The 12,116-nt window shown below is 31.3% G+C and overlaps 1 long non-coding RNA gene across 2 annotated transcripts; it reads left to right on the top strand.

The window, feature by feature from the left end:
* The first annotated feature begins 8,348 nt into the window (after positions 1-8,348).
* LOC110226973 lies at positions 8,349-10,423 on the top strand. 2 transcript variants are annotated; one of them, XR_002330864.1, is made up of 5 exons: positions 8,349-9,259; positions 9,521-9,588; positions 9,666-9,713; positions 9,801-9,891; positions 10,154-10,423. It is a non-coding gene; the product is annotated as an uncharacterized LOC110226973 (long non-coding RNA). The 2 variants fall into 2 exon arrangements; XR_002330863.1 differs by having other exon boundaries at positions 8,350-9,713.
* The last annotated feature ends 1,693 nt before the right edge of the window (positions 10,424-12,116 follow it).

The raw sequence follows: 12,116 nt of genomic DNA, 5'->3' as shown, positions 1-12,116 counted from the left end.
TATGAAAGGATGGAATGTTTCATATTTGTAATTATTTGAAGTATAAAAACATATAAATATCAAAATTATATTTTTTTGGTAATATATAAATTATTTTTTTGATAATTTTATTGTCTCCATTGGAAAAACATAAAATTAGTGATTTGTTAATTATGTTCTTAGAGTAAACGAATAAATAGATGTCAATGCTCTTGATTTATATCAATCTGAAAATTAACTATTCTTTTAGTTCCATTTTTTAAAGTGATTTTAAAGTCTTCTTCCATATAAATTATGCATTTTTTTCTTGGAATTCTATTATCAAAAGATCAATTATTATCGGAATAAAAATTACTCACCCAATGACAAAAAATATTAAAAAGATAAATGATTTCTGGTACTTTTCAGTGAGGACAAAACACATGAAAATATATATGCAAGTCTCTTTTTTTTGTGCGGCTAACATACTCTCGAGAAAAGGAGATGTGAAAAAAAATTAATTATATTCTTGAACCATTGTACTTTTATATTTTTCCATTTTAAATGTCTTATTTTATTACTTTAGGACACACCATTCATGTCCTTAATTTTCAAATGAATGTATACAAGTGAGTTTTAATGATTCCAACCGTTACAATATTAATTACTATCCCATTAATCACCAGTTAACCATAATCGGTTTTTAGTGTTTAGTCTAACACTCTACCCGATTAGTTTAAAACAAGTTGGACCGATTTTTCGGGCTTGGAGCTAGGATGTCACATTTTGACTTAGTATTATTTGGAATATGCAAAACATCAGGTTTGATGGATCTTAGTGGATAAAGGGGAACAATTTGGCCAATGAGAGTAAATAAAACTCTCTCCACGGGCTAGCAGGATTGGTGCGTTACTGTGACTTATTCTTTGGAAGAGAAGCACATGAAGTAACCTTTCTTGTTGAGAAAAGAAAAAGCTCTCAAGAGTAGTATGCATGTTGATAGTTTTGTAAGATTTCTATGAACTGGGAAAATAATAGGATTTTAATTATATTAAAGCATATAACACAAATCTTGAACCTAGAATATATAGATGGACAAATGTTTAAATATTTGTCCTTTTATTTTCAATTTTACATATCTAATTATTCCAAACCACAAAATATTTTACCAAAAAATAAGCTTTTACTATATGAACTTTCTTACATGTCTAGCACGTGACTGGACATTTCAAGGAAATGTACAATACAAACTATTTGACAGCCATCGCTGCTAATATTAGTAAAGAGTTTCTAATTGTTTGAGTCCAAAAAAATCTTACCTAAAACAAAAACTTTGACCATTAAAAACTTTCTTACATGTCTATTACGTGTCTTAAAAGTTTTCATATCAAAGCCCAAAATTCCTAATAAGTCATAATGATTTCAAGATTCTTAACTTTTTTTACTTACAAGTAATAATGATACTAATTTTAAATCCTAATTTGTAAGAGAACCATAAGTGTCATATTTAATATATCGCGCTTAATTAAATGTTTTCTTATTGCTTTTATTTAATAGTTTTCTTATTTACATAAACAAAAAGAACATCTTAAATCTCTTGGTCATAATTTAACAGCCTCAACTTTCTTTTTGATTTTTTTTCGAAGATGTATCACCAAAATCAGATTTCATCAACCCCAAACCAAAATTCCGATCCTCACAATTGGGATATTCAAAATCGTTTATTTTCCAGACATCCTTCAATTGAAATACCCACAAAAAATCCATTTATGGGTATAAATTCTTTCCCAAACACAAATGTTTTTGAGGGATTTCAATATAACATAACCAACGATCTAGAATTTCCAATGACCTATAACACCCAATTTCCTGTAACATCTGAAGGTATATCATACAATATGCATGATTTTCAGGAGAATACTATGTGTGGTTATACTGCTCACAATCAAGGGCTTATCATTGGTTGTCACGAGCCAGTTCATGATGTGGTTGAGTCTCAGCAATTTAATGTCTCAAAGTCAGAGGGTATCAATTTAATATCTCAGAGTAAGAGGGTCACAAAAGAGACCATTAACAGGCGTCAAGATAAGGTGATGTTCAAAACTGATCATAAGAAGAAGGAAAAAAGATGGCTGGCTACACCAAATATAGGCAAAGACATGGCCACACATGCGAAGTTTAATAATGGATCCTAAACTACATGAACTATATGTTAATCATGGCCACATATGCAAACTAGATTACGTTATGTGTTAAACACCATCACCATAAAATCTCAGAACACAGGGACGTTGACTCCGGCAACGTAACCCGTTGACTCATCGGAACCCATTAAATAACCGGATCCCTCAATTACGACCCATAACCCAGACCCGACCCATCCTTCTTTTTGCTGGACCTGAAACTTAATGGGCCCAATTAACCCACAAATCCAGCCCATCAAATTTGCCGTAACCCTAATCCGTAAAATGTTTCTCATCCATTACGAGTGGGTGCGTTTTATGATCTGGGTGAAGACGAAATCTCCATTTCACCTAGGGTTTTTTTTTCCGAGAGTAAATGTTGCTTGAAATCATATGTAGAGAAGAGTAATCTGGTAATCGTTGCTTTAAACCGAGAGAGAAGAAAAAGTCGCGAGTGAATTCTTGTTCCGATGAGGTAAACAACTTAATCAAACGACTCCATATGTGTCAAATCTCATCACCTCAAGATTGTTATGAATCACTTACGAGATATACCTTGTACAACTCACATCCATAGAACCTTCGATTTGGATTACGCTCCGTTTTGGATTTGAAAATCTTTGCCGCCAATCCACAGTCACAAACTTGTCCACCTCCATATCTACTCCGATTGCTACAGGAAGATCCCGAGCTTGTGTCCATCTTCTCTCTCTCCTTCTTCAATCAACTTTTCACGATGAACACCAAGAACCCTAAAAAATCGATTTCTCAGATTTGGGGAAGAGATGATGAATCGTTAATCGATTATGGTCATATATAAATGGGCCGGATTTGTTTAATAATTAGGCCCATTAAGTGTTAGGCCCAACAGAAAGAAGGATGAGTCGGGTCGGGTCTGGGTTACGGGTTGTAAGTGAGGGATCCGGTTATTTAATGGGTTCCGATGAGTCAACGGGTTACGTTGCCGGAGTCAACATCCCTGTGTTCTGAGATTTTATGGTAATGGTGTTTAACACATAACGTAATCTAGTTTGTATATGTGGCCATGATTAACATATAGTTCATGTAGTTTAGGATCCATTATTAAATTTCGCATGTGTGGCCATGTCTTCACCTATACTTGGTGTAGCCAGATATCTTTTTTCCTAAGAAGAAAGACATTATTATCAAAGGGCAATGGACTGCTACTGAAGACGAGTAAGTTTTTTTTTTATTCTCATCATAAAGTTAATAATTTAATATGTTGACAAGAAAAGTAATGATTCCATTATAAAAAATCTTTACAAATATTTTTTTTGTTAAATGATATAATTATTATTGTTGAGGATTTTGTATTATTAATATGTGTGTTGGGACATATATATATATACACGTAGGATGTTGGTGAAAATGGTGAAACGTAATGGAATAAAAAATTGGACATCAATCGCAAAAATGTTCCAAGGACGAGTAGGTAAACAATGTAGAGAGCTAGGTTGCATGGAATCAGAAGCGGGTACGTAGAAGCGAAGCGTTTGAAAACGTGTAAGCGATTTTTTTAGAAATTTTAGGAAGTGGGTACGTGTTGGAAGCGTATATAGAAATTAATATACATATATAATAAAACATTAAGCATTATATAATATTAAAACATATAATTAACCACGTAAATCTAATACATAAATTTTAAATACTTCATCTACAAATAAAAACCAAATAGTTTATTTTTACAATTAATATAAATAAAATAGTTCAAAGTCAAAATTTTAGATCACTATCTTCACTCTCATTTTCTTAATTCCATCCAATAAAATAGTTTCAAATTCTATTTTATCGATAACACATCATCAAATTCAAGTTTCTCAAAGTTTATTTAAGTCAATTATTCATTCCAACATTTTCCAAATAAATAATTTATGTCGTGGTTATTTTGTTAAGCATGATCTTTTAAAAATAAAATAAAAAACTTAGTATGCAAAAATTTAAATTTTAAATTAGTTTTGGTTTCTTTTAATTGTAAAAAATACTATAAAAAAGTAATTTCATGTTTCTTATTAATATTTGATTATCAAATTTTTTAAATGGAAACGTAAGCTTCTAAAATGGAATCGTAAGCTTCCAACGAGTTTCCAAAGTAAATTTTTTGGAAACGCTATGGAAGCGAGATTCCAAAAGCTTCCAAAAGCTTCCGATTCCGACTAAGCTTCCGAAGCGGGAAGCGGACCTTCGACGAAGCTTCCGTGCTTCCTAGGTAGAGAGAGGTGGCACAAGGCTATGTTGCATGGAAACGGGAGCGGATACGCGGAAACGGAATCGTTTAGAAGCGCTGAAGCGATTTTTTAGAAAATTTTACGGAAGCGGTACGCGATGGAAGCGTATAGTATATATAAAGAATATATATATATGTATATATATAACTAAATATTAAACATTATATCATATTACAAGTTATATTAACCCCATAAATCTAATAAATAAATTTTAAAAACTAAATTTAAAAATTAAACCAATTTTTACAACAAACAAAATCAAATAATTCAAGAAAAAAATTATAACACTATATTCATTCTTTTTTTAAATAACATCAAACAAAATCGTTTCAAATTATGTATATTATAGGTAAAAATATTATCAAACTCAAGTCTCTCGAAATTAATCTAAATTAATTAATCATTTATAATATCTCTCACATATTAGATTCATGTCATTGCTATTTTCTAAACATGATTTTGTTAAAAATAAAATACAAAGATTAGTATGCAAAATTTTTAGTTTGAGTTTGTCTGATTAAAAATAATAATTTCATGTTTTATTTGTAAAATTGAATTTATAAAATGGAAGCGCAAGCTTCCAAACCGGAATCGTAAGCTTCCAACGAGCTTCCAAAGTCGAATTTTTGGAAACGCGATGGAAGCGAGATTCCGAAAGCTTCCAAGAGCTTCCGATTCCGACTAAGATTCCGAAGCGGGAAGCTGACCTCCGACGAAGATTCCGTGCTTCCTAGGGCACAACCATCTTGGTCCGGACATCAAAGTAATATTTTCCTTTAATTTTTCGATTTTTATCCTTTATTATATTATAAATCACAAGTCACCTGACCAATTAAAAACTGCCACGTAGATTTTGTTACAAAATTTTGTTAAAAAAAAGCCTTAAAAAAAGAGTTAATATCAAGATCGTGGTAAGGGAAAAAAAAATAAAAATAAATAAATGTCAAAATTATTTAGAGAAAAAAAAACAAAAAATTGGAACACTTTCATCCTCCGATCTTCTTCTTCAATCCATAAACTAAATTCCTAAATTTTCTCACACTACCACCACGTTCAAAATGAATATGTCACGTTTTACAACTGTTTCATCTCCTATTTAACTTCCAATCAACTCAATTTCTTATCAATTTTCTCTCCTTTTCTATCATTTTATTTTCTGAGATTCTCATACATCCCCTTCTCGATTTATCATCTCTATTTTGTCAGTCTCTCTTCCTCTTCATCATTTTAACTGTTTATTTTTCCTTTTTTTTTTTGGGGTCAAAGAACTGTTTATTTTTCATATTCACAGAATTTATCTAAGGAAGCCGATCCAGGTTTATGCTTTATTCAATTTCATTTTCTCTTTATCTCATATTAATTTTTTCTGATTTTACTTAAATCAGGTTGAAAACTAATGCCAATGCCACTGGAAAATAAGAGCTTTATCTTTAAGAACTTGGGACTTTTATTCCAAAAGTAAAACTCTAGGCATAGAAGTTATCCTCATGGATGAAAAGGTACACAAACCTGATACTATTATCAATGTAAGTAGACTTCTGGTGAAATAATAGTAAAGCTATGATTCATCAATAATTAACAGTTTAGGCAAAAATATAAAAGGAATCGAATTGACCTAAGAAAACATGTAAATCTTATAAGCTACTTTATCCATCCATAAATGAAGAATCAAGTAAAAATGCCAACAAAAATTGGGAGTCTGAGAACAAAACGAAAATGATATTTATATGTCTGAAGCTACTTTGTGTAACTATTCGGTCATGTTTAATTTTTGACATCTTAAGTTTTAAGATTATTTTTCTCGTACGAAGTACGGGTCTAATACTAGTATTATATATATAGAGAAATCTAACAAATGTGCCATATGATCTAGCAAAACTTAGCAAAATTGCCACAAAGGCTTTCACTCTTTCCAAAATTGCCATAGTCCCTACGAGAAATGTCAAAATTACCCTTCCACCAAATTATTAATAAACAATTCTATTTTTTATTTCTCTTTTTCCACGTTTCTTTTTCTCTTTTTTTCCATTCTTCTTCTCCTTTTCTCTCATTTCTCTTTCATCTCTCTCTTTTCTCTAATAATAGAGCTCAATCTCCATGGATAACTCAATCTCCATAGATATAAAAGTTTCTCAAATTTTGATTTTCTTTTTCTTATTCAAATATGGTCCAATTTAATTTCAAATAAATATTATTTGCATTGTTTTCGAATTTTTAACGGATCTGGGTCTGAATCTAATTTAGAAAGTAGAAGCGAGTCTAAATCTGAAAAAGAAGATAGACGAGATCTGTTATATTTTGCACGTGGACAACATTTTTTGTCTACCATTTTTTTTTGATATATGTTGTTTTGAATTCTTGTCCACCAAATATCTTCGAACTTTGTTGTTTCAAATGTAGACAAGTTTTTTGGTCCACCAAATATCTTCCTAATCTGTTGTTTCGAACGTGGACAACAATATTTGTCTACCAAAATTCTTCAAGTCTGTTATTTGAAAATCTTGTCCGCCAAATATCTTTGAACTCTGTTGTTTCAAATGTAGACAAGTTTTTTCGTCCACCAAAAATCTTTTAAGTCTGTTGTTTCGAACGTGGACAACAATACTTGTCTACCAAAATTCTTCAAGTCTGTTATTTCAAAATTTTGTCCGCCAAATATCTTCGAAATTGTTGTTTCAAATATGGACAAGGATTTTAGATTTTGTCCACGAATATTAGATGTGGACAATAATAGTAGTTGTTCACGATAAATGACATCTTTATTGCATCTGCATGAATTATTTAAATACCAAATATCTGACATTTAAATAAATATAGATTAATTAAAACCACAAATAAAAACAAAAAGGCACGTGGGTATTGTGTACTCAACACATTCTCATTTCTTTCCCACTTGTTTAGTCAAGGGGCATTTTCGTCTTCTTTATTATTTCATAAAGTTCAATTGTGGCACATTTGAAAAGGTTTATGTTTTGTGGCATTTTTGATAAGTTTTGCTACAGTGAATGACACTTCCAACCAAATTCCCACATATATATATGGTACGTATATGCATATATATGCATAGTAACGGCTAGCATATTCCATGTGTTTTTAGAAAAATTTATGGAGTGAAGAAGAAGATCGAATACTTATTGAAGTCCACAAGATAATAGGCAATAAATGGACCGAAATTGCTAAAAGACTCCCTGGACGAAGTGAAAATATTGTTAAAAATCACTAGAATACTACAAAACGTCGACTACACACCGTAAGGACCAAGAAAAGTGATGCCCTTCCCCCTCGAAACAACGCCCTCGAAAATTACATAAGGTCTATCACAATCAACAATGGCCTTATGACACTACAAGAAAAATGAGCATTGATAGCACATTACGATAGCGCAGTTTTCGTAACTGCTATTAAAAGGGACTAACTAGATTGGAGATTTCTATTATAGCATTTTAAAAATGCTAAACCGACATTTCACTTAAGCGGGAGTTTTTGGAGACTAATTTTTATCATTGGCGCTAATACTTAGGGGGTGTCATTCAATGGTGGAGTTAAAGTCAATTCTTTAAAGTTTAGATTTGTTTTCTGATACTGGTTTTAAGAATCTGTTTGTGTGGATTTCAAAATCTCTGCAGTATATCTTGGATTTTGATTCTAATAATTTACTCATGAAACTCCAAAGAGGTTTCATTTGAAATGACTTAATATACAAAGATTTTACAAGTCTTTTAGTTTTGAATAACACTGGATTTTACAAACCTTAAAGAATTGACTTTAATTCCACCATTGAATAACACCAAACTTTTAAAATCTAATGAAATATAAGATCTAATAACACCAGATTTTAACGTTAGATTTATAATCATTAGTTGAATAACACTGGATTAGTGTTGGATTTCAATTCTATTAAAATCCATCATTGAATAACACCACCTTAGACAAAAATAACACAATTACAGCTACTGTTTCTTTTTATATTCCAAAACTAAACAGAAAAAAAAGCTTTAAACAAAAAAAAAAACTATTCTCTTCATTCTATCTCGATCTACTCCTCCACCATTAGACGACTCAGACGACTTGCTTCTCCTCTTTTAAACCCAACCGCCTCTCTTCCCACTTCTCTTAATCCGATATCAAATCTCAAATTACCCTCTATTTCTCCAATATCAGATCCATAGTTCTAGAAGTAATCAAAGCTTCAAGACATACCAAGTTTCTACTAGATCTATACATGGATTTATTCTGCTGGGATTCTCAGACATGGGTTCACGACTGTTGTCTTGAAGCCTAGTGATAAACTTTTATCTTCTCCTCCAATGGCGGTCAAATCCAATCGCCTCCTCCATTTGCGCAACGAAGAAGAAGAAGAAGACCACAAAAGCCATTCAGATCTTTATGGCGTCTTCTCTTACTTTCAAATCCATTCTCGGATCCACCAAACCCGGTTCTTCTTCTCTTCCTTCGGAGCTCCGTCGTCTATCTTCTCCCGCCGTTCAGATCTATCTCCGTACCCAAACTAGGAAAAACTTTCGTGAGTTCTCTGATTATTTTCGAAAATTTTAGATTCAATCCTTTGCATAAAGAAGAAAGATGTGTAATTTGAATCTTTAGGGCAGTTCTGATTGATTGAATTGATTCACATTTCCGCTAAAACAGAAAAGGAGAAATGGAAATTATGACTCACTAAGACTTAGACACGAAAAGCATCTGACAAACAAGAGTACAACTTTTGATTATTCAATGATATGTGAAGTAAGAAAAAGAGTACAGCTTTTGATTTGTGAGTTTCGTACATGGAAATTTACAACGAAGAAATTGACGATCTTTTAGGTGTTGACTGTTGAGAACCAGAGACTACAAATTCATGAACATTTGGAGGTTGGTTTTGATTATTTTCATCAGTAATATCTTCTTCATTAGTTTGCTTATGAGTGTTTAAATTCTCTTGCTTTCTCTTGATGTACAACGTGGAGTGTTTGTTGCTGGTCTTAAGAAAGAAATTATTAGTGACGCTGAACAGATTTTAAAGCTTATAGATTTTGGATAAGCTTTTAAAGGCAAAGCTTTACTAAGAAGTATTTGTTTACCTACATTTTTGTATGTCTAATGTGTATTGACTTGGTCTTGTTCAATTAACAGTTAATAGGCACTTTGGCAAGACAAACATGAATGTTCATATTAGCAGATATCACACCATCTTCAAAATGGTATGGTTCATAAGCTATCAACGGAACCTTCTACATTTTAAAGTTTTTAATCTGATACAATCTCTATGGTGTGATAGGTGATTGAGAGCAGGGGAAAAGATAATAGTTCTTCAGATGCTATTTGTGTATGTGTCTTTTGTTTAACTAATTTATATGCTACTTTTCTTGGTAAGATTTTATGTAGACTTACCTTAAGCATTATTCTTTTCAAGGGTGGATGCAGATCTTCTGCTAGAGACACCATTGAAAGAGTTGCTCCTGAGCTTTGGCAAGAAAATTTTGAAGCAATTTGCAGGAACTGAGGTTTGTTTACTTTCAGTTTGCAAATGGCATTGCTCTCAAAGAATCAATTTACATCTAACTCTTTGTATACTTTCTAACCTTTGGTTTGTTCTTTTATCTCTGTCTTTTCTATCTTAGTATATCCTTGCAATATGTCCCTTAGTTAAAAACTGATGTTGCTACTTCTTATTATGAGACGACATGTTCAAGTAAGGAGATATAGAAAGTCCATGAACGTTGTTGATTGTATTGGTTTCGTTTGTTTTGTTTTATTGTAAAACAGGTTAAGTGAGAGGATGGTTTCAAAGACTTGTTTTCGTCATGTGATAAGAATGTTGTGAGGCTTAGGTACGAGATAACACATTCTACGGGTATAAAGAAGCTAGTTTAAGAAGATGATGATTTTGAAGGCTTTAAGAAGTTTTTTATTTTCCCCTTGTGATGTTAGTTTTAGTTTGTTTAAGACTAGGCAGCATTTTAGTAATAAGTATAAGACTTAATATGATGTTATGTATGACTTGTTTGGTTAATGAAATATTTACTTCTTGATGATATATATATATATATATATATATGTCCAATTAAGTAAATTTTACAAAATTGGGTTCCAAAATAAAATTTATTTTATAAATCAAATTAAATTTATATAGCAAAAAAAAAAATCTACGACATTATATAAAATAGCACTAAACGTGGGTTATAATAAAGTATATTATAGCGTTTGATTAAAGCAATAAAATGAAAATGCTATCGTATGTGGGGGTTTACCATAACATGCCGAAAATGCTATCGTATGTGGGGGGTCTATAATAACTGGAGCAGAAACAACGTTTATGAAAACGCTATGAATGACGTATTATAGCACTTCTGTCGTGTTAAGAATGTGAATTTTTTTTGTAGTGTGAACAGAGAAGTTGATTCTATAACTACAAACTCAGAAATTGTCACTACCAAATGTGAGAATATTGTTGATGAGGTGATGACTTTGAATATGGATGCTACAACGTGCTTTTATGTTCCAGAGCAAGCATCTTTGACATGGGGTTATGATTTTACAAAATTTCATGAACCCATAGATGATACATGGATGCTCATGACTGGTTGGAATTAACTTCTGATGAAGGAGATTGGTTTTCTAAAGATGTTTTCTCATTTTCTCATTATCATCTTAGGTGATATACATACCTTGTGTTTAATTCTATCGATCTATATATCTATCTATCTATCTTGTTACATGGAAGATTATTTGTGTTTTAATTGGCCAAAACATAAGATATGCTATGTATGTTATGAAAAGCGTAGGTGCCCAAGTATTTCAAACACATAATAATCTAGACATTTCAATCTAGAATGATATATATAAATACTCAAAACTGATAATTTTTAAAGAAAAATGTATGGTTTCCTTTTGTATACAACACCATATTAAGTTCCTCGGATCAGTAGTTTTTCTTAATAGAAATCTAACCTCTAATAATCACATCCGATCTTTCGCAGAAACAAGCAAAATTTTGTTTAGCTCATTTAGTATAAGAGTTTTAGATTAACTGGCGTAAATACTTCATGATTTTTTACAATGGTGGTTATGTCATGTTTCACTAGTGGTAAACCAAACATTATACAATGGTTCACACCAAAATTCATATATGCCAAATATTACACACCTGTACTTTGATGCTGATATTGTAAAATGATTATATATGTGAAAAAAAAGTTGATTAGGGCTCGGGCAAAAAAATTTGAATTGCAATTTTGAGGTAGAAAAAATTTGGAATCATTTGGTTGCGGAAATGAAATTTAGCGTAAAACTTGATCAAATGTATCTAATGGTTCAAGTCCATAAAAATATTTTACCATTGAAAACTTGCTTACATGTCTAGCACGTTTCCGAATATTTTTCGACAATTCTTATCAAAACACAAAATTTCTAATATTCAAAATGATTTCATGATTCTTAATTATTTTTTTACTTCCAAGTAAAGAAATGACTATTTAATCTTTGAATTTACAGGTTAGACTACTACTTTTGATATCATAATTTATAAGAGAATCCTAATTGTCATATTTTATTTATCTATATATAACAATATTTGAGAAGTGTTTTTGCTGACGTGTCGGACTCTCGGCTCTTGTTGAGTCATTGATTTTACGCAATTACTTAATTACCCTTAATGAAATCTAATTAATTTTGGAAAAATTAAATTAAATTTCGGAATTAACCAGGAAAAAATAATTTTGGAAACAAT

Source organism: Arabidopsis lyrata (assembly GCF_000004255.2).
Source record: "Arabidopsis lyrata subsp. lyrata unplaced genomic scaffold ARALYscaffold_7, whole genome shotgun sequence".
NCBI classification, from domain to species: Eukaryota; Viridiplantae; Streptophyta; class Magnoliopsida; order Brassicales; family Brassicaceae; genus Arabidopsis; species Arabidopsis lyrata.
This window is presented reverse-complemented; position numbering and strand designations above follow the sequence as displayed.